The following is a 25,060-nucleotide window of genomic DNA, read 5'->3' on the forward strand; positions in this document are numbered from 1 at the left end:
ACCCTTCAAAGAATTGAAAAAAAAAAATAAGGGTCATTCAAATCACTTTCTATCTTCTGTGGTTCAGACAGGAAACCCTATTGAGAGACTATTATTATAAACACCTACAAATCACAAGGTGTGGTTAGTAAATCGAGTGGACACATACCCTCTCAAAGAAACAGGAACTGCTCAGATTGTACTAAGTGCCAAGCTGTGGGACACCAGACCACGAATGCCCTTCTTTGGCTCCTTCTAGATTATCTAGATTTGTACATAATATCTCAGAATTTTTTTGGTAATTAATTAAAAAAAAAACAAAAAAAACCTTTGTGTCCCCAAATAGTGCCTAGAGGTTCAGACTTCTAGTTTGTGACCTGCTGTGTGCACCCTCTTTGTCCACAACAGAAGTGATGGCACAAACCTCTGAAGGTCAGGTCCAGCTTTTGGAGTTCATGTCTGTCATTACAAGGTCCAAGTTATGAGCAGACCCTGTTCCCAACATTCTTGACCACTGAGGGAAGCAGATGACTTGGGTCTGAACCAACAAAGAACAGAGAAGAAACATTCTCAGTAGAGAGGAAAATTGGCAACAGGAAGATAGAATGAAATTTTTTTTTTTTAAAGATTTTATTTAATTATTTGTCAGAGAGAGAGAGGGAGAGAGAGCAAGCACAGGCAGACAGAATGGCAGGCAGAGGCAGAGGGAGAAGCAGGCTCCCTGATGAGCAAGGAGCCCGATGTGGGACTCGATCCCAGGACGCTGGGATCATGACCTGAGCCGAAGGCAGCTGCTTAACCAACTGAGCCACCCAGGCGTCCCTAGAATGAAATTTTTTTAAAAAGAAAGAGAGAAGGGCTAGAAAGAGTCCAGACAAACGACATGATGGCCGACAACCCCAGGTGAGAACAGGAAGGAAAGGAACACAGTGTTGCTGTGTTGCATTGCTTCTCGGCTATTCCTCAGCTTTAAGCAATCTTCTCTCACTGAACACGCCATGCCCCGCACCACAACCCTACCCAGAGTTAGGACAATGGGGTGGTGTCCAATGTTCATTTGGGCAAATAAGCTAAAAACTGGTGTTGGTTCACTGTGAGCTGAAGAAGAACAGTTTCAGGGGCTTAAGACTTCCACTCTAGCCAGTAGCAAAGTGTAGGCTTTCCAGGAGTTGAGAAATAGACTATTGGGAAGTCAGGGTCCTCACGAGAGTCTGACCCTATCACTTGGCAAAAGAAAGTGGTCTGAGCAAGGAGGGAGTTTCTAATCCCCGGCAATATAGTTTTTATCAGGAAACTGTTCTTGTGTTAATAGGTGCCACTACATTATTGGTTAAGAGGAAGAATAAAGCCACAGCTTCCATGCCCGCCCACACACCCGGAGCTACCACCAGCAAAGATTTCTGAGCAGACCAATCTCACAGGATTTATACACTTAGTGAACTGTGGTGACACGCTCCTCCCGGAGTCCTGCAAACCTCTCGGACAGCAGGCCAGGGGCCACAGATGACATGGCTTCCTCTATATAAGGTGGTTCACACTTGGCAACAGGAATTTGGAATCATAATGAAAATGATCACCTTTCTGTGTGGCAGCAAAGGTGAAAGAAAGAGGACCGTGGAATTTGTTGAGAAATTTGGGCAACACGGGAAAACTAACTTGGATAAATCAGTATAAAACATTGCTCTCCTCTGCTGATGGTACCCATACTTTTCATGTTGATTTGCCTATTTCATTCTTTGCTGGTTTCTCTCATGCTCTCTGTTAGTATTAAGTGTGTGTGTGTGTGTGTGTGTATTTATCTCCTTCTGCTATAATATCAGTCCATCTTCCTTTCTTCTTTCTTATTGCACTGCTTTTCCCACAAAATCACTCTCTTCCCCTTGGTTAATAGACGTTTGGTGTTCTCTGTTCATGGAATATGGACTTGGTGGCTGACTAGATCAGAGTCCAGGGAGTCATATTTTTGTCTGGTGGAAGTTAACTGGAATGTGTTCAAGAAGGACAAAGAGAAGAGCAGAGGAAAAGATGAGGGACAGATGAAATAATTCAAGATGCCCAGCCTCGGGAAAGGAAGACGAAGACATTTATAAGGAAGTGGGAGAGCTTTAGAATTACAAAAATAATAGATTATGAGAAACTGAGAATATTCTAAAGGCATCTGATCCCATTTTACACATGGGAACACTGAGCTCAGGTGATGAGTGATGTCAGGATCTATCCCAAGATTTCTGACTACCTCTACCTCGATTCCATTTCTTTGCCTCATTTCTGTACCAAGTACCACCACCGATTTCAAACGTGGCTCCAGAGCCCATGACAACGGCCACAGGTTACAAAGGAAAGACACCCAATTTAGCCCAGTCTGAGGAGACCTGAGGTGAGAAACAAGACCCCAGCTGCTTCACAGTATATTGAGGTTCTCTGTGATAGGAGACACGGCCATCACCTCGAGCTGGTACCTCAAGGCCATACATGGCATCCCTGCACTGGATACTGATTTAGCCATGGTGGTGGTCAAAAACTCAGTTCTGCACACCAGTGTCTAGCTGGCCTCCCAAAAAAATCACTCGGAGAGCTTTTAAAAATATTGAGACTCCCCAGTTCTAATCTCTGAAACTCTGAATCCAGAGGTTTTGAGAAACCATGAAGCTGGTGATTTCTGAGGAATCTTCTAATACTAAGATTTCATTACAGTATCGCTTTCCCTTTTATTGCCAGGAGGCTTCTGAAGTATCACTAAGTGGCCTTTACTGAGCCAATGAATAGAACATGTAGTCTGCACCAGATTTACAGTCAAGGAACAAATATTGCCTATGGTCTCAGAATGCCTGTGTCCCTCACACAATCTTTTGATCTCAGTGTCCAACTTTCCTGATGTCAGTGTTCACATCTTTGAAGTGGAAGAAATGGATTATGAGAACAGTGGTTTTCAAATGTATTTATTTATTCTTTTTTTTTTTTAAGCATTTGTGGCCAAAACTGTTAATGACTATCCTACCAACCTCCTCCCTGGTCTTCACTGGTGATCTAGATTTGTGGGTTCCTACTCCATACCCAGATAGTGATATGTGGTTGGTTTTAATCCACTGCAGTAATATCACTGCATGGGGCCAGTGGGTACATGATTCAGTTCTAAGTGTGTATTCTGTGACGAGAGGGGAATTTTATATGGGAGAAGAACCCTTCCTGATTAAAGGGGCCATGTCTCACGAGGATAGGTATTTTTCCCCTTATGCCCTGCCACCTTTTCCCTGACTTGAACATGATACATGACATGAGCAAGGGAAGTTCAGCTGAAGAGCCAAGAATGGTGAAGCAGAAAGGCAGTCCCTGGGAACACTGTTCAGAAGCCACAATGGCTCTGTCTAGGCATGGTCCACACCTCTACATGCCTAAAGCAAGGACTTACTTTTTACATTCAGACTTCTGTGAGCAGATTTCTATTACTTGCAACCAAACTCAAGTTTCACCTACATTGCACTAAAACTCTCTTTTCAGATGAAATCTCTTGCAAACCTCCAATATACAAAAAACATAGAAGTGGCTGGGCTACCTTAGAAATTCTAGAAATGCAGACAGGGTGTTTCCATAGCCATTCTTCCCCAGATTCCTGCAGAGGTCCTTCCACAGAACCAGAATCAACCAGGATCAGCATCTCTTTCTGTGGAGCCCCCTGAGGGATCCGCAAATCTTCCCTGAGATCGGAGAGTTCTACATCAAATATGTTCTTGGGTTTCTCTTTTGATGTGCTTACTTGCATGAATTTTGTCCTAGAAAATACAGATCCCATTCCCAACCAATGGCTACCCCTATACAACTCTGGTATCTGTGTTTGTATTAACTGTAGGATCACACAGGCAACAAGTGATTCCATTCTCATCATGAAGAGAGAAAGGAGCAGAGTGTGGTATAATACAAAATAGCACATTCCTTCAAGGTGCAAATAAAAGGACATAGTGAAGGTGGATGTGAAGAGAAAAGAACCATGGAAGAATCAAATATCTGACTAGGATGCAAGAATGGAAGAGGGCTGAAATCAAAGTGATCTCCAAGGTCACTCACTGTTAGTCCCACGTTCACAGTATAGTCCTTATTAAATTCTAGTAGTGCATCTTCTACGTAAAAAATGATTGATGATAATCTGAATATTATTAGATGAGTTTCTCTATATTTAATTCAAAAATTTATTTTAGTGCTCTATCTGTTCAAGAAAGACAGAGAGAGAGAGAGAGGTAACATCTAGGTAGGTATTTCTGGTCTGCACACATTGTGCAGTAATTAAGTCAGCAATGGGGGCATCCATCAATCCTCCCCATTATAAAAGGGGTCTCCAATTACTCGTACTCAAATTCTGAACTACAGGATGGCCCAAATCCCTTCCCGATGGTCAAATCCACGCTTCTATGGACCTCCTAACCTATGAAACTAGTATTAAACCCTTTCACCAAAAATGGGGTACATGACCTTGGAGAGATCTTTTTTTAAACTAAAATTTTTAAAAATAATAATTTAAGTAAATTCATTCATTAAAACAAAGCAGATGTACCATTTTATATTATTTTGAAAAAGTCTGCTGAAGCATCCGTGGGCAGGCCCTGGACAAACTGCTCACGGAAATCACTCACCCATCTCCACCTGGTCCGTTCACTCAACACCCCCACGGGGAATATCTCTGGATGGAAGAAATACAGTTAAAAATAAAGCCCGAAGAGCCTGCTTCCTCCTTGCTTAGGAAATCTGAACCCTCGGGGCGTTGCAGTTCTTACAAAATGTGCTCTCTGATTGCTTCCAGAAGGCACAGCGGGGCAGACTGACCATGGGGCCTCTCCTTGTGTGGAGGGTAAAATTCTCTTCAGTGAGGCCACAGTTTATCCACACACTTCAAGCCGAATGGATCCGTGCCCACTGGCTCGTGCTGTTTCTAGTAGGCGTGTTCCATTCCTAGGCACCACGTCCTCCCTCTGCCCCGGCTGCCCAGTGCGTGGTGTGGCCACTCCTCTCCCCTGTTGCCCACACCTCTGCCCTGGATTTCTTCTCCTTTACCCTCCCACACCCTTCTTTCTCCTTTCGAATGTCAAGGGAGTCTGACTTGCCCCTCCCCTACTTCGAAAAAAGGGAAACTATAAAGTTTCTTCCAAGTTTTAGGCACTGCCGTTCATAATCCTGCAACCAGAGCTGCCGTTTCACACCTGCTCTGCTCAGCGCTTGACGCGCACTAAATTTAGACGGAGTATGACATTAGAGCTCACTTGAGTCTCCTTTCTCCCTGGCAGTGGGCTTGGCTCCGGTTTATGTCAGTTCCTAATCTGTCTTGGCATTCTGCTCACCCAGTAGACACTTAAGAAAAACACAAATGTAGTCCCTGTCTATGCCGGCATCCCACCGCACGCCCGCAAGTGCCAAACCCACTCCACCCAACCCAACTCAACCCAAAGAGGAGGTTGAAGAAGAAAATATTTGTGTGCCATGTCTTAGAGTAGGAAGCCCTGATGTCCATCACTCCCGAGTTCCCTCCTCCAAGTGCAAAACTGTAGAGAAAATGAAATGATTGGCTCTGGGTGTGGACTTTCCACCAAAGGGACACGAGGTTTGCCTGCTGAGACGTTTTACACAGAAAAGGACCTGGAGAATTCCAGCCCCTGAGTCTTCATTCACCCATTAATCTTTACTATTAGCTACTTGCGGAGAGATTTGAAAACCGAAGTAAACACGCACCTGAATCCATTCATTCATCTACTTCCCCAAACAGACTCTTGGCCAAGCCCCCTTTGTAGAGCAGCAGAGCTGTCACTGATTGGCTCTGCCAGTAATCAGAGAGCTGTGGTGAGGTTCAGTCTGGCCCTTTCTCAGCTGAACCAGTTTCTTAATCGCTAGATGCTAAACATAGAATAAGGCAGAGCTTTCCAGGGGCGGGGGGTGTGGAAATGGTAAAAACCTATATTGCATAGTATCAGATATGCATGAGAAAGGATTATTTTAAAATTTGGGGTTTTTTTTAAAGTACTCTTTCCAGGAAGGTGTAAAATAAAATCAATCGATTAATGAACTAAAATTCACACCATTATATATTAACAATGATTCTGAATAAACTACTGTTTTCTGTTACTCTGTGGTTGTATTTTCTCAGAGTAAAACTGCCAGTTACTTCTTAACTCAGAAAAGTTGGAAATTATTACAGAAAAAGAATCACAAATGTTGATCCAGCATATTTCTAGGCAAACATGTCACTGGGCTCCTTAATGACAGCCCAAATCCCATATAATAATAATAAAAGATGCCAAGAATTCACGCACATGTATCTTCTCCCACACTCTGAAAGTGTAATCCAAAATAGAAACTTCAAACCCTGATTCCTTCCTAAAATGAAAGCTATTTTCTGCTTAAAAAAAAAAAAAAAAAGCCCCTCTCAAAAACTCCGACGAAGCAAAGAACACAGTTTCATCCATAATTATCTGTCCTGCCAATGAAGTGTCCTTCCATGCAGATAAGTTACAGAAGGTTGGAGGGGGGTGACCGTTCGAGAATTCAGCTACTTTTCTCTCTCACATTGGTATTGGTAGCAAAATCCTAACTTTCCGAAGTGGCTCTGCCCTGCTGAAAATTGGATCTTGAAGAAGGCTTGGGTTTGGGGGGGTAGAAAAACAATTCTCACTCCATACCAGATGTTGAAGGGATGGAGTTCTAACTTGTACATGTACACACACACACACACACACACACACAGAGAGCCCGAAAACTCGGCGATCTTGCAAACCGACAGCAGGCTGAGAAAGCGCAGCATGAAAATGCAAGGACTTCACAGTGTCCTACCTCTCTCCCTGGCTTCCCAAAGCGGCTGATGAAAATCGCCCAGAGTCCCGGAGCGCGCCCAGGAGGCTGTCGCTCAGCCCGCCGAGTGTGAGTGTGAGCAGGCCCAGTCTGTGTTCAGAAGCTGCCCCAGTCAGATTTTCCAACTGCAGAATTGCAGCCAAGTCCCTGCCCATGCCTGAAGAATTTCCTGAACAGCATTCCCGTTCTTTTTCTGACTGCTTTGAAACCGTACTCTGTCTGTACTTCAATACAGCTTTGTCAGGCCAACCCCGAGCCACTGGGCTGTCTCCAGCTATCAATGGGAAACACATGTGTCAAGCACAGACTCTCTCCCCAGCAGCAGCGCCCATGGCAGCTGCTGGCCTCATAGTCACAACGACAAAGGACAGTGCTTCTAGAATCAATGCTGAGTGCTCGGCCATTCTCTGGGTTCTGCTAGGTGGGGCTAGGGTCGGGAGATGAGTCTTCTTCTGCTCAGCGCTGCTCCTTTTTTAACCTTCTCTCCCTGGCAGTCCCGGGCTCACCCCTGTGAGCCCACTGAGTTCTTGCCAGCCCCGAGAACAAGCCCTCTTACAGCTGAGAGAGGTGAATTCTGATTTCATCTCCCCGCCTGCCATTGCCTCAGTCATAGCTCACATTTTCGACTGCTGGAGGGGGAGCCCTATTTTTTGCATTTCTATGTTGGTTCAGGCCTTCGGAGTTGTCCCCTCGTCCTCACAGGTGACTCTATTACTAATGCAACTAAAAATAATGCAATTATTTTGGGGCACTTTTGTTGCTCTCCACTCTGTAATTGTGCTGGTCCAGGAAAGTAACATTTCACCAGCTCTTGAGATGTGTGTCAGAGAAAATAGAAAGGAGAAAACAATGTACCTATAACCAGAGTATGTACTAATTCCGCACACTTGTGATTGTTCCTGGATGACACTCCATCAAGATGTCCTGTGTCCATTCTGCAGGATTCCGTTGTCCACCTTTGACATTTCCTCTTACCATGAAACAAGAGGAAGTCTTTAAAGATACAAAGGGGGTCCCCCTCTTCTCCCACACTGAAAACCCCACATATTAAGAGTCAAAACTAAAATGTCAAGGTAACATCATAGAAAAGAGATGATTTATAGAAAGCCTCATTTGTTTCACAGTGGGGTTTTTTTGGTATTAATATTTTATCCCCTAAAAACATACCCCATTAGCAACTTATTTTAAAGAACGAGCTTGCCAGATTTTAAAACGTGTTGTGTGTTCCCAAGGGGCTGTCGTAAATGATAGGATTTGATGGAGTCTTGAGTTTTGCATCAAATTGCGATGGGCACTTACAGCAGGATTAGATTTTTGCCTTGGGAAGCAGGGCGTATGTGTGTGTATGGAGAGGGGAGCATGCGCGCCTCTAAGGTCAGGATGCAATTATAGAATCAGAGAACTTTAGAGTTGGAAGGAACCCCAGAGACCATCCAATCCAAATTGTTTCTACCCTTCATTTTACAGAGGGAAATGGAAGCCCAGATAGATGAGATGACTCATCCAGAGTTGCAAAGACAGTTAATGGGATTTTGGCTAATTGTCTATGTGGTTTCTCTATCCCAGCATCATGTGGGAAAGGCAATGCCATCTGACCTTCACAGCAGTAGGCTGTGGTCTACTGTGGACCCAGTTGGCCTGGGTCTAATCTTAACTGTGCCTCTATGACTGGCTGTGAATTTTGGCCAGCTCACTTAACCCCTGTGGACCTCAGTTTCCTCATCTGTAAAATGGAGATAATGATGTACTCTACCTCATGGAAATGTTGAGGATTTGGTGAGATAACCACCTAAAGTGGCCTATAAATTACATTAAATAATACATATTATATTTATTAAATGATACATTACTACAAGGCCTATAAATTCCCATTTAGTTTTCTCACAATGGAGCAAAAATCAGGTCCTTTGTCTTAAAAAGCAAAAACTACTCTCACATCTAGTTTGAGTTCCTAAAATAAAGCATATGATTGACTAGTTAAGTTTTCTGCCACTTTACCTTTACCTGAAAGGGGTCTATGACCTTAAACACAGGCAACTGTCCTAATGCCTTATTGGAACATTAAGCCAACTGCATAGCTAGTTTTCATTTATCCTGAAAACCTAACACTTAAGTCTTTTCTCAAGATTAACTCACAGGAAAGAAAAACAGTGAGATGAAATCTGCAGTCAGTTACAGGAGGTTGAAAAAAGTGCCGGTTGCAAAGAACTGGACTTTCTCTCCAAACCTAAAGAGTTCAAGATTACCATTCTAAAAATAGGAGACCATTAGCATTCACAATCCCGTCTTTGGTCACTGTGACACCCAAGTTAACAACAACCAGAAACACACACACACACACACACACACACACACACACACACACACACACATCCTATAAACTGAGGAAGAAACTTATTGAGGAAATAGCAGCAGTAAATTCTAAAGAAGTGAGTTTGTACCTGGGGTTCCAGATTCTTTGTCTTAGAGCCAACAGTAGCAAGTGGCTAATGAACCACTAGCTACTTATTAATCATGTTTAGTATGCCAAACTACTTTTGCAGGAACAAAATAGGAGGAGAGGTTAATTTGGAGTGGTTTACAACTGTTTTAGGAATCAATTAAACAAACAAACATAAAGTAACTGGGAAAAAAACAAGCTCAGACTTAATACAAAGGCAGAACAATGGTGATGGGATTTGAAAGATATTTTCCTAAGATCCGCCCCCCTGCCCCCCGGTATTTGCTGTATGGCTCATTTCAGTATGGGTATTTGGACAAAGAGCAGGTGTGACCCAGCCTCATTACTACAGCTTGAAAGTCCTGAGAAGTTACTGAACCCTTCCAGTGTTAAGAAATATCATCCAATACTTGAAAATAAGGCCAGAAGATAATCGTGTTCTTTCAAAGTTTTATGTGGCAATTGCGTAACATGCACTCTCAATAATTACCTAAGGGACACAGGAAACAAGAGATGTTGGTGAGGATGCAAAGAAAGGAGATCCCTCTCATGCTGCTGGTAGGAATGCAAACTGGTGCCGCCACAATGGAAAATAGTATGGAGATCCCTCAAAAAGTTAAAAATAGAACTATCCTACGATGCAGCAATTACACCACTAGGCATCTGCCCAAAAGATACAAAAATACAGATTTGAAGGGGCACACGTACCCCAAAATTTACAGCGGTATTATCAATAATAGCCAAACTATGGAAAGAGCCCAAGCGTCCATCGACTGATCAATGGACAGAGATAATGTGTGTGTACACGTGCACACGTGATGAAATATTACTCAGCCATCAAAAATAATGAAATCTTTCCATCTGAGGTGACGTGGATGGAGCTAGAGAATATTATGCGAAGCAAAATTAATCAAAAGAAAGACAAATACCATATGATTTCACTGATATGTGGAACTTAAGAAACAAAACAGATGAATGTGTGGGAAGGGAAAAAAAGAAAAGGAAAGAGGGGGAGGCAAACGATAAGAGGTTCTTAACAATAGAGAACAAACTGACAGTTGATGGACAGAGATGGATGGGGGAAGGCTAAATGGATGACATGTTTTTAAGGAGGGCACTTGTTTTGATGAGCCCTCAGTGTTATATGTGAGGGATGAATCACTAAATTCTATTCCTGAAACCCAGAAAAAAAAAAAAAAGAAAAAAAAATTAGGTGCTTTGTTGACTTCACTGCTTACTACTAAATAAAGGCCCCAAGTTTAGTGAAGCTGTATTACCTTGAAGCTTTTGTCTATTAAAGATACAAATTTCTGGGGCACCTGGGTGGCTCAGTGGATTAAGCCACTGCCTTGGGCTCGGGTCATGATCTCAGGGTCCTGGGATCGAGTCCTTCATCAGGCTCTCTGCTCAGCAGGGAGCCTGCTTGCCCCCTCTCCCCCCGCCCCGCCTGACTCTCTGCCTACTTGTGATCTCTCTCTCTAAGAAATAAAATCTTAAAAAAAAAAGATACAAATTTCTTCTTTCCAGTAGATAAAATAATCCGAAGTGTGATGGTTTATTGCCCTATGAAACAGTAATCAGTTTTTTTAGCCAATCTAATAATCTCATGCTAGCACTCTTTTACTAATGCACCTGTAAACAAAGAGCTCCTCAACTGTTCTTTGAAACCCATCTTACCATCCTACTGACACCTTCATTAATCAACAAGTCACATTATTTTTTTTTTACATCTTTTTACTTTATGTTTGTACGAGTCATGTTTTTAGCTTCTAAAAATTATAGTTTGGTATGGTTTCCTTTTCCTCCTCTGCATGACGCGTGTCATAAATTTCACGTGAGATAACGCATAATAAAGCACTTAGGTTGGATAGCACATGGTAAACGCTCAAACCGTGTGAGCTCCAGTATTAATACTATCATATTGGGTTTTCAATTTTGTGAGAGATTCTGAGATCAGTGGACCGGATCACTCAACAGCCTTCTTCCTATTACATCTTTCTATCCTTGTCCTGAGATTCTACAAGGGCCATTTCTGCTGGAATCTGTCCACAGATGTTGACCTCCTTGCTTTTCAGAGATTTCTACTTTCAATGTTCTAGAATTAATAGCAGAAACGTATCTCCCTGTAATTCATATAGATTCTAAAGCTGCTAACCATGAAGGTCAGTTTAAAATTCTGATCTTAAGGATCCTATGAGTGGGAAAACTTCATTCTCAGTTGGAACAAAACCTCCAAGAGGGCAAGGATTCTTGTCTGCACCATCTTCTGCCATCATTTCCAATGTCTAAGACTGGGAAGTAGTTGGACCTCATATTTCCCCTACAAATAAACAATAGCCTTTGACTTCCTTGAAACAGAGGTCCTAAACCACCCACTGAAAAGGATTACTTATTACAATTTCAATGTATCTGGTGCCCCTGGATCATTTCTATTCATTATGGTTCAGATTCCTTTTATCGTCTTCTAGGGATGTTTCAGTTTGGCAAATTTCCTTTTAAAATCTGATGCTGAGAAGTGCACAAACTTCTCAGGTGTGCCGGGTCTAATTCGGGGGCAGAGACACCAATCGCTCATTCAGGAAGTATGTTTTCGTTAATGTAACTCACAATTAGGTTTGAGGGGACCAATGATAACCTTGCGTCATACTGAGTAGCCAGTTCACAGAGTCTCTTTATCACAGATGCTCTTACATCTACTACCTGATTTACAGCTGTGATTCTCAAGCCTAGCTTTATCTTAGAATCATCTGGAGGGAGCTTTCAAAATGACCACAGCCAGGGGCCCACCCCAGAAACTTTGATTCTTCTGGAATGGGACAGGAAGCTGGTAATTCAGGTGATTCTAATAACCAGCCAGACTTAACATCATGAAGTTGCAGTGATAACTTTTAAAATATAAACCTAATTGTGTCACTGTGTGGACTGAACTCCTTAAATGTCTTTCTTACCATTGCCTGAAAGGTAAAGACAACAACTGTCACCATGACTTGAAAGGCCTGGCTTCCTCTGGTCCCTTGTCTATGTTCTCCGTCTCATCTGCTGCCATTCTCTCTTCTTCAAAGAGATCATGTATCTTTCCACCTGAGAATCTTACAAAGCTGTTTTCTCCTTGTGGAAAGATTTTTCTTTTTCCTGGAAGTTACCCTCACTCTCATGTTTTCAGCTCTTTAACTCCTATTCAACCTTCAAATTTATACTCCATTATAATTTGCTCTGGGATTCAGTGATCCCTGAACACCCAGAACCAACAGCCACCCCCCCTTACACAGACCAAAGACCCATACTTAGCATAGATGTGCTTACACATTTATTTGTATTTTTATTTGATTCATGTCAAAATGTTCTGATAGAAAATGATTATTATCCATGAGGGCAGAAACTGCTTACTCTCTATTGTGTCGGAGTTCCTTCCACTATGCAGCTCATAGGAAGTGCACAATAGATATTTTTTAAGTAAGTGAATGCAGAATTGTTTTTTTTAACCCAAGTGCAACAACATGCGTATAACTCCATTTTCTTTACCTTGAGTTTTCAGACTTCACTTAAGCTTTTGGACATGTTAAGATATTGAACTGTACTCAGGATAGTGAGTTCTCTTATACAATATAAATAACTCCCCAAAACTAATAAGCATGTTTATCTACAAGATTTTGTGAGAAACTATCAAGTCAGGCTCTTGGCAAAGACCTTAAGGTCTGAGGTATAAGGTAGGAGGCTATGATTATAAGGGAGAGTGTTAGCTGTGTCACTTACTTGGGAGGCAGGCTAAGCTGTGATACTCCTGTGGGGTCATTAAGAGGCATAAAGGAGTTACGGCACAAATCTGGAAAGAGATATTTACCAGGAAATTTTGGGTGACAGCAGTCAGAACTCATTCAGATTAGCCTAAGGAAAAAAGAGGGGGTCCTAAATCATATAACTATAATCTCAAGTGATGGATCTTAAGGGGTATGGAGTAGCACTTAAAATACAATAGAGGCTCTCTCTCCCTCTCCTTCTCGAGGCTTCTCTTGGGTTTCATTCTCCATTTTGTTCTCTCTGTTGGGTAGTTAAGATGCCCATAGGTACTCCCAAGTTTACTTCCACAGGAAAAACAAAAGATCTTTTCCAGAAAAGGATTCTAAGCCATATCCTTAACCCTGAGCAAATCTCTATGACCAGGGGATGAGGTTCTCAAATTGGCCAAATTTGACTCCTACGACAGTTCTGGAGACTAAAAGGAAGGAATCAGCCCCATCTGCACCACAGGAACTGAGGAGACTAACTAGGGAATAGAGGAAAAGTGAAGGTAGACAAAAGACCCATGGATGCTATAGGGCACCAAGGCATTCATAATCTTGCCCAGGGAAAATTCTTTAAAAAGTGTTATGAGGCATTATTTAAGTATAGAAAAGTATGTACTATCTACAAGCTAAAAACAGTTGAATTTGAGTAAAACTAATAGCAGGTAATTACGACAGTATATAATGCCAGCTGTCCACTTCACAAATAATATCTGATGCAAAATGACACTTACCCAGCTTCGCCTCCTCAAAACAGAACAAATCCAACCGTGCTTTTCTTTGGACAAAGGCAAACTTACTTGGTTGATTTTTAAGAGAACTTTTCCTGTGAAGGAAGTCTGGCTCAGTGACAAACCCCCACAGTTTTGAGAATATCTCCACTGGCCAGACACAGGGTCTAAGCTGAAGTCATTTTCTGCTTTGGAAATTCAAATATATGCATGGTACAAAATGGAGGATTCTCAAGCTATGTCAGTATTTTGAAAAGGAATTGACATATTTGATAATTAATGTGACTAGTAATAAAACATACTATAAATATATCTTTTTAAGAGAAATTAATTAAATACAGTAAAGCAAATACTGGTATTATTACACCAATGGGTTCATGCATTCTTTCCTTTCCAACACAAAACACTGATCAGTTCTTCCAAAATTCTTTCTGGTCCATAATTTCTTATTATTTTACAGGCTTGCTGAAAGTAAAACTGTGGAATATCATATTTTTATTTGGAAATAAAATTTACTGATCTATAAAAATGGGTCAGACTTCATGATAGACACCCCATACTAGGCAGAAATAAAAAAGGCCTCTACTTGAAAATGTTAGCACTGCTCATCTTTATTTTTATAGTCCCATCAGTGCTCAGGGGTACAAAATACAACTGTTGGATGCAGGAATTCCAAGCTGATTATAAGCCCCCTGAATGAGGAGTACTGCTTAAAACCAAAGGCCAAATCTCAAAATTCAACACCAAATTCCACCAACTGTACACCAGAAAAATGAAAAGTTGCCAACAAGGGGAAATGCAATGTTATGCATTTCAAATTATTTGATCTTTAGAAGGAATTCATTTACATATGTGAAAGACACATAGTTGGGCAAACCCACAGCTAGCATAGTGTCTGGCATATAGCAGTTGCTTAGTAAATGTTTAGTATTTAACTAATAATGAACATTGCTGGTAATAAATAAGATTCGACGTTGCCAACAAAAAGTTGAGGGAGTTTATCACCACTAAACCTGCCTTACAAGAAATGATACTCAGAGCTGAGGTAGAAACAAAAGGATGCTAACTAATGACATGAAAAATGAAAGTACAAAAAGCACTGATAAAGGTAAATATATAGTCAAAGTCAGGATACTCTAATACTCTACTGGTGGCACATAAATCCCTCTAAACTCTAGTTTCAGGGTTAAAAGATAAAAGCATTGAAATCAGTTATAGCTATAATGATTTGTTAATGGATGAACAATATAAAAATGTCAAGTATGACATCAAAAGCATAAAACGGGGGGAGAAATAAAAGCATAGAATGATTCTGTATGCAATTAAAGTTAAGTAGTTATCAGCTTAAAATAGACTGTTATAACTATAAGATGTTTTATATAAGCTTTGTGGTAAAGAGAAAAAAAATGCTACTAGATGTACAGAAGATAAAAAGGAATCAAAGCACACTATCACACACACACATACATACACACACACAAATCACAAAAGGAGACAGCAAGAGCAAAGGAACCACAAAAGTGTCAGAAAACAAACAAAATGGCAATCAGTACTTACATATCAATAATCACTTTAAATGTACATGAATTAAAATTCTCTAATAAGAATTCACAGAGGGAGTGAATAGACAGAAAAGACAAGATGCAGCAATATGCTGCCAGCAAGAGACTCATTTTAACTTTAAGGATACATATACATGGACAGGGAAGGTATTAAAAAAATGTATTCCATGTAAATGGCAACCAAAAGACATCAGGAGTGGTTATAGTATTATCAGACAAAATAGATGTTTTGTTAGTCAAAATTTGTTACAGGAGACGAAGTCACTTTATAATAATAAGGAGATCTATTAATTATCAGGATATAATAATTGTAAACATACATGCACCAAACATTGGAACATCTAAATATATAAAGCTAGTATTAACAGAACTGATGAGAGAAATGGACAGCAATACAATAATAGTAGGAGAACTTCAATACCACACTTAAAAAAATGAATAAATTATCCAGACAGAAAATCAATAAGGAAACAGTGGTTTTGAATAACATTATAAGCCAAATGGACCCATTAGATATATACAGAACATTTCAACCAACAGCAGTATACATGTTCTCCTCATGTGTACTTGAAACATTTTCCAAGATATATCATTTGTTAGACCATAAAACTAGTCTTAATGAATTTAAGAAGATTAAATCCATATTAAGTATCTTCTCTGACCACAATGGCATGAAACTCGAAATCAGTAAGGGGGGTACCTGAGTGGCTCAACTGGTTAAGTGTCCAACTCTTGATTTTGGCTAAGGTCATGATCTCACGGTTGTGAGATCAAACACTGGGCCAGGCCCAGTGCTCAGTGTGGCCCCTACTTAAAATTCTCTCTCTCCCCCTTTTCCATCTGCCCTCCCCACCACTCACATGCTACCTTAATAAAAAAAATCAGTAACAGGACAAAAACTGAAAAACTCACAAATATGTAGAAATCGAACAACACACTGCTGAGGAATCAATCTGTCAAAGAAGAATTCAAAAGGAAAAACAAAAAAGTATCTTGACAAACAAAAATGGAAACACAACATACTAAAATTCATGGGATGTAGCAAAGCAGTTCTAAGAGGAAAGTTTAGAGTACTAAATATCTGCATTAGAGGGGAAAAAAATCTCAAACAACATAAGTTTACACATAAAGGGACTAAAAAAAGAACAAACTAAGCCCAAAGTTAACAGAAAAAAAGAAATAATAAAGATTAGAACACATAAATGAAAGACTAGAAAAACAACAGAGAAGAACAAAGAGGTTTTGGGGTTTTTGTTTTAGTTTTAGTTTTTTTGTTTTTTTAAAGATAAAACTGAGAAACCTTTAGCTGTACTAACATAGACAAAAAAAGGACTCAAATAAATAAAATGATAAATCAAAGAGAAGACATTACAACTAATCTTACAGAAATACAAAGAGACTATTTGACCAAGTATGCAAAAATAAATTGGACAACCTCAAAGAAACAGATAAATTCCTAGAAACCTATGACCTACCAAGAATGAATCATAAAGAAAAAGAAAATCTGAACAGAGTTATTATTTGTAAGGAGAATGAAGTAGTAATCAAGACCTTTAACAAGGAAAACCCTAGAACCAGACGGTTTCATGGGTGAATTCTACCAAAAATTTAAAAAAAAAAAATACCAATCCTTCTCAAACTCTTCCAAAAAATTAAAGGAGGAAAAAGCACTTCCAAACTTATTTAATAAGGCCAGAATTACCTTCAAACCAAATCTAGATAAGGCCACTGCAAGCAAAAAACTTACAGACCACCCCTGATAAACACAGATGAAAAAAATCATCAATAAAATATTAGCAAACTAAACTTAACAGCACATTAAAAGGACCATACACTAGGATCAAGTGGGATTTAATCCTGGGATGCAAGAATGGTTCACCTCAGTAAATTAAAGAATGTGACACACCCCATTACCAAAATAAAGGATAAAAATCATATGATCATCTCAGTAAATACAGAAAAAGCAAAACTCAACAAATTAAGTATAAAAGCAATGTACCTCCTCATCATAAAAGCCATATATGACAAGTCTATAGCCAACATCACACACAACAGCGAAAAATGGGAAGCTTTCCCTTTAAAATTAGGATTAAGAAAAGCATGACTAACCAGAAGGGAGGGAATGCAAGGGTGGGCAAAATGGGTGAAGGGGAGTGTGAGATAGAGTTTCCAGTTATGGAATAAAGAAGTCATGGGAAGATATACAAGAGGTACAACATAGAGAAAATAGTTAATGGTATTATAATAGCATTGGATGGTAACACGTTGTAGATACACTTATGAGCCCAGCATCATGTAGTGAGTTGTTGGATTACTACGTTGTATACCTGAAACTAAACTAATGTAATACCATGTGTAAACTATACTTGAATAAATCAATGAGAAGTCTCCTTCCAAAAAAAAAAAAAAAAACCAAAAACAAAACACACCACTGACAACAACAACAAAACACAAGACAAGGTTGCCTACTCATAATAACTAGATTACTTAAAGTCACAGCCGCAACAATTAGGAAGCAGAAGCAGAAGGGAAAAGAAATACAAGCCAATCAATTTGGAAAGAAAGAAGTCGAACTGTCTTGTTGAAGATGACATGATCTTATATATATGGCTTTCTAACCCTTAAAGACTGCAAAAAATTGTTAGAATTCAGTGAAGTTGCAATATACACAGTTGATACACAAAAATCAGTTGTATTTATGTACACTAACAATAAATGATCAAAAATTAAGACAATAATGTCATTTACACTATCATCAAAAATAATAAAATGCTTAGAAACAAATTTAACTAAGGAAATGAAAGATGTGTAACTACTAAAAAATACAGAACACTGGAGCGCCTGGGTGGCTCAGTGGTTAAAGCCTCTGCCTTCAGCTCAGGTCATGATCCCAGGGTCCTGGGATCGAGTCCCGCATCGGGCTCTCTGCTCAGCAGGGAGCCTGCCTCCTCCTCCTCTCTCTCTCTGCCTGCCTCTCTGCCTATTTGTGATCTGTCTGTCAAATAAATTTAAAAAAAATCTTTAAAAAAAAATATGGAACACTGATGAAAGAAACTGAAGAAGACAAAAATAAAGGGAAAGATCCAGGTTTATGGTTCGGAGAAATTAATGTTCTTAAAGATGTCCATACTACCCAAAGCAATCAACTGGTTCAATGCAATCCCAGAAAAATTCCAATGACGTATTTTACAGAAATAGAACAAACGATACTACAATTTGTACAGAACTGCAAAAGCCCTGAAAAACCAATGCACTGTGAGACAGAAGGACAAAGATGGAGGTATCACACTTCCTGATTCCAAACTATATTATAGTGTTATGGTAATCAAAACAGTATGTAACGGGAATATAGTCTTTTCAATAAACACTGCTGAGAAGACTGGATATTCACATGTAGAATGAAATTCAACTCAGTCCTGTATCTAAACAAAAATTAACTCTAAATGGATTAAAGACTTAAATTGCATACCTGACAAGGTAAAACTAGAAGAAAACCATAGGGAAAAATCTCCTTGACTTTGGTCTTGGCTACAATTTCATAGAGATGGCATCAGAAGCACAGGCAACAAAAGCAAAAACGAAGTGGGACTACATCAAACTGAAAGGCTTCCATAAAGCAAAAGAAATAAAATGAAGAGGCAACCTATGAAATGGACAGAAACATTTGCAAACCATTCATCTGGTAAAGACTTATTATCCAAAATATATAAGGAACTTGTAACACTCAGTAGCAAAAAAACAACATGATTAAAAAATGATTTAGGACCTGAACATACATTTTTCCGAAGAAGATATACAAAAGGTCACATATATGAAAAGTTGTTCAACATCACTCATTACCAGGGATATGTAAATCAAAACCACAATGAGATATCACTTCACCTGTCTGGATGGCTTATCAAAAAGAATTTATCAAAATTATCAAAAAGACAATTAACAAGCATTGGTGAGGGTATGATGAAAAGGGTGCCCTTGAATGCTGTTGGTGGGAACATAAATCGATTCAGCTAGTAGAAAAAACAGTAAGAAGTTTCACCTCCAAACTGAAATTATAACTGCCTTATGATCCAGCAACCACAATTCTGCGTATATGTATCTAAAGGAACATATACCAAAGGTCTTCAAGGGACCTTTGTTCATGTTCACTGAACCCTTATTCACCACAGCCAAGACATGAAAGAAAACAACCTAAATGTCCACAGGTGGACGAAAGTATAAAGAAAATGTGACTTACGTGTGTTATGTAGATATATAATATGTTTATATAATATATATTTATATATAGATAAATATAAATATAGATAAATTAGATACAAATATATATAAATATAAATATATACACACCCACTATGTGAGGTGATGGATGTATTAATTGGCTTGTCAAAATCATTTTGCAATGTATACACATATCAAATCATGTCATATAACTTAAATATATATAATTTTTACTTGTCAATTATACCTCACTAAAACTGGAAAAAATAAAGCACAAACCAAATATTCTGGCATCATTTCTGCAGTAGATTGCAGACAAGAGAAATTTGCATATTTTGTAAACCTCACAAGTGGTGGAACACTGCATATTCTGATGTAGAAGGAGACCAGGGATCATCAGGTGCAATTTTTTCATTACTTACATGAAAAACATGAATGACAAGAATCATGGAGACAGGTAATATAGGAGTTGGCAAAAGATTTACATTTCCTGATATCTATCTTGACTTGTAGGACCAATGATGTGGTTTGAGGACATGATTGACTCTACCACTTTTTTACTTTCTTGGATAATTTCTGCTGGGAGTCAACTCCTAAAATATACAGTTTGTTCACCAAGTAGCATTGTCTGGTTATCTATTTTTCTCCTTACCTCCTCTTATGCAATATGAAGATCCTTTTAAGGATTTCTAAGTATTATGTTAATAAAACTAAATGTAAAAAAAAAATAAGGCTGTTTGAAAAACTAAAAAAATAAGTCCAAAGATAAAGTGGTATCTTTCTAAGTTAAATGCAGGCAAAAATTATCTATACACCTCCAGCCTTGGCCTTAACAGAGCAAGAGCTCATTAACTATCTGTGGAAGTGGATGGAAGTAAAACACTCTGTAAATTCAGTGGATTGCAGGGTTCAATGACAAGGTGATTTTCCCCAAGGCTTCCGTCTTGATCATCTTCAAAAGCCCTTTAATAACCTGAGTCTCATTTCTCGTAATTAGCAGAAACTCTTAGAAGCAACAGACGCGCCAATCTGGCTGAACTGCATTACTATCCTATCTTAGAGAATAGCGTGGAGTGTTGCTGCAACAGATGTGTAGAAATAAACTTTATGGAAAATGTTCTTAGGATCTGCAATGACATGCCCTCCTTGCTCTTCACTCCCCAAACTGGGAAAAAATAAGAAGCAAAAACACCAAATGGATGAAAACAGAAATGCACAGGTGAGCATAAAAACACAAACTGGCTACCTGATAAGCATATTCACCCTCAACTATGCTACGTTGGCCTATCTAATGAAAGAATGTGGTACTCAAAAGGTCATCTATGGATGCGTAGAAGAAAAAAGATCAACAAAAGGAGAAAAGAAGACAGAATTCATTCCAACGCTAAATGAAGGAGTCTTAGTCAACGGACCCTGCTCTCACTTGATGAATTTATGTTCTATGCCAGGCTTTGGAGAGATGACAGATATGAGGCAGAAGGGGTCCTGACACTCAAGGCTTTTATAACCTTTGTTCAGAGAACTCTGTCCTTTGGGACAACTGAGGAGACTGTCTTTATTGGGCTGACCTAGCCTGATGTCACTCAAGAATCCTTTCTACCTAACTCTTGTTGTTTTGATCTCCAGTATATTAATTATCTTTCTCATTATGTTCCCTTTTTATGTAGACCTTCCTAAAGGGAGTGAAGATGTAGCTCTCTCAATCCATGCACCAATTATTTTTCCTTGCAAATTTACAAATTGATATTTTGATATTTTTAATGTAAATCTCACTCTCATGAGCTTGGTTAGAGGGAATGTGCAATTGAGTGTGCACACAGCAAGTGTGCTCTCTCTTGCTGAGCAGACAGAATCAGCTTCTGAAGACTGAAGTTATGAAAGACAGTCTGTGAAGCCTCTAAGGAAAATACTTACCCATGAATAATCACTGTAACATCTGTAAACTTCCAGACCTAGGTTGTAGAATAATGAATTGGCAAAGGTTTCTATTTATAGTTAGAGAAATGGGTCAATTCTTCCACCACTCCATTTAACACATTTATAAGAGATTGTGGGAACTGAGCCACTTCATTTAATCCTCTCTAAGACATTGTCATACATCAATATTTTATTTTCAAGAAACACTTAAAGATTCTATTATCAGATGAGCTACAATAGCATTGAGGCCCCGTGTAAAAGGTGAAGTCAAACTTCTTCAGTGTGTAGTGATATAATGACTATCAATAATACCTTTTCCACTTTTAGGAACTTACGTCAAAATATAATTCCACACTGCATAAATGCACTTGAGGTTCTGGCCAGATTTTTGAAGTTCATTGTATTTCAAGGCTTTTTGTGAGTACTCTATTGATTTTGAAGCTGTAGACTTTTAGTCTTAATGCCATAAATTTCAGAGTATTCTTTATATCTAGGTATGTGAAATTAAAATAGGGGAAAATGTTGTACTTGTCATCATGTTTATGATTTGCAGGAGTTAGGATTTCTTTTGCCTGGGATGGACTTCAACAGAACCAGATTATTATCCTGATGCTGTTACTCTTAGCCGGGAGGAGATGTGAAGTTACATAAACTCTCTTATCCTTGAGTCTTCGTGTGCAAAGTGGGAAAAAGAGCAGCCATCCCGTGAGACTGTACATGGATTTAATAAAATAATATCAATAAAAGTGGCCTGAACATACTAAGCAACAACTAACATGCACTGAGCGCTTACTGTGGTTCTGCTTAGTAAGTACTCAATTATTAGTAGATATTGCTAAATTCTGCATGAGGACTTTTTTTTTTTTTTTTTTTTTTTGGCCATCCCATTACTTGGTATTTACATTTAGAACATAGGCATGCTTTGGTAGCAAGAAACTACTTTCAAAGTGAACCAGTCTACCATCATTTTTGCTAACCTCATAGTGACTCACTCCAATTTCATCATAATTTAGTTGGTCCATTTATAGACCTAAGCTCATCATTACAACTATATAAAGCAGAACTACGCCCTTCTAGTCCAGTTACTAAGTAAGAAGATCATATTCATACCAATTCCTCAATAGATCCTCCCTTAAAACCTAGTTTATAACCAGGTCTCCAGTGTCACTCATCTGAGTTTGGGCCACCACTTTCTTTCTCTATGTCCATTCAACTCTTCAACAGTGCATTCTTTTTTTTTTTTTTTTTTTTAAGAATTCAATTAAAAGATGGGCAGAAGACATGAAGAGACATTGCTCCAAAAAAGACATCCAGGTGGCCAACAGACACATGAAAAGATGCTCAACATCACTCATCATCAGAGAAATGCAATCAAAACTACAATGAGATAGCACCTCACACCTGTCAGAATGGCTAAAATTAACAATACTAAGAAACTACAGATGTTGGCAAGAGGAACACTCTTAGACTGTTGGTGAGAATGCAGACTGATGCAGCCACTGTGGAAAACAGTATGGAGGTTTCTCAAAAAGTTAAAAATAGAACTACCCTATGATCCAGCAATCACAGTACTGGCTATTTGCCCAAAAAAACCACAAAATCACTAATTCAGAGGGATATATGCCACACCTATGTGTCTTACAGGATTATTTACAATAGCCAAATTACACAAGCAGACCAAGTCCCCATTGATTGATGAATGAATAAAGAAGAGGTGTACACACACACAAGCGCGCGCGCGCGCGTGCGCGCGCACACATATGCACACACACTGAAATATTATTTAGCCATAAAATAGAATGAAATCTTGCCCTTTCCAACAACACAGATGGAGCTAAAGAGTATAATACTAAGCAAAATAAGTCAGTCAAAGAAAAACACCATATGATTTCACTCATATGTGGAATTTAAGTAACAAAACAGATAAGCAAAGGAAAAAAAGAGACAGACAAACCAAGAAACAGACTCCTAACTATAGAGAACAAACTGATGGTTCCTGGAGGGGAGGTGGGTTGGGGGAAGGGTGCAATAGGTGAAGGGGATTAAGAGCACACTTATCATGATGAGCACTGAGTAACATACGGAATTGTTCAATCACTATATTATACAACTGAAGCTAATGTAGGTTACCAATACTGGAATTAAAGTTTTACTTCAATTTAAAAAAATGCATTCTTTAATCCTTAGACACTGTTGATCTCAATCGTAGCATAAATAATTCAAAGCTTCTCATTTCCCTTAGGTATACAAGGTGAAGTTCCTAACAAAGATTACAAGGCACTGGATGACCTGGACCTTGTACTTCCTGTATGACATTCAGGAAACAGCTTACAAGTCCCCTCTTACAGGAAGCCATGTCTTTCTTCCCCTCCTTGTGTATTCACAAGTAAGTCCCCTGTTCTACACTCCACAAAATTCTCTGCGTTTTTCCTGTCATACTCCTAGCCATTTGTTATTGTTACTGCTTGGCTGTAACTGCTGAATGTTCAAGCTACACTGCCAGCTCTCGAGGACATGCCCTATCGTTGACCCATTCACCAGGTATGATCAGAGGACTGATTGGTTGGCGATCTTCATACAAAATAATATTTATAATGCAGTTAATAATTTTCATTCATAAAATTTAATCTTAAAATGTTGATTTACTTGGAAGTTAGCTATGCTAACTACTATTCCACCAAATCCATGTAAATGTTGATTTACTCTGAGCTCTGCCTAAATACCTAAGGTGCTTACTGACCAATGAAATTTCCACCTAAACTTTATTCTCTGGCTTAGTCTTTGTAGACTAAGTTTCAAAACAAAACCTGTAAACTGCTACATTAATTAATACCCTGAATCCTATATCCTTGAAGTTCAACTAGAATAAACTCCTCACCAATACAGTGACATTCCTCAAGACTTGACTTTTATGTTTAATTAATTTTTAAGGTTTTAACTAAATTGTTTTTTTCCCTAAGAACTGGTTGTTCTACCTAATTATGAGGAACCCTTGCCATCTCATCACCCATTCAGCGATCACAGAATTGCAGTTTCTGAAGAATTTCATGAACTGCCAGCCAAGATTTCCAGGATGTATGGAATGAAGATGTTAGAACAGGTGCCTAAATATTTAATAGGAAAAAAAAAATCCCAGGATTCCATGACTTGTACTGTATTTTGTACACACATTTTTTACAGAAGCTATGCTGAACAGCATTTTATAATTCAATAATGAGTTGCATTAGCAGAGAAAAGATAAATCTGAACCTGGAGTCTGCACTGAGGAATGGAAATCTATCCCTGAGAGTTACTGAATGAAGGCAGTTACTACCTTAACAGTCTCTGTGCCCAGACTCCAAAATGTTAAGAACCAACTGTATAAGCCATTGAAATAGAACATCCTTCAGCCTCAACTTCACCCTCCTCAAACCTGATTTCCATAGCCATTCTGAGGTCCTTACCTTTCTTTCAGGGAACTTGACCTTAGAGGACATTACATTCTGTAATCAGAATTGGGTAAGATGCACAGACTCTTTTTAACATAGTATTTATATGTAATCCTAGCAGCCAACACTTATTGAGTGCCCACTGTGTGCCAGATGCTTTCATGATTGTCTCTCTCTT

This window comes from Enhydra lutris, unplaced genomic scaffold (assembly GCF_002288905.1).
Source record: "Enhydra lutris kenyoni isolate GAN:26980312 unplaced genomic scaffold, ASM228890v2 scaffoldscaffold5, whole genome shotgun sequence".
Lineage (NCBI taxonomy): Eukaryota > Metazoa > Chordata > Mammalia > Carnivora > Mustelidae > Enhydra > Enhydra lutris.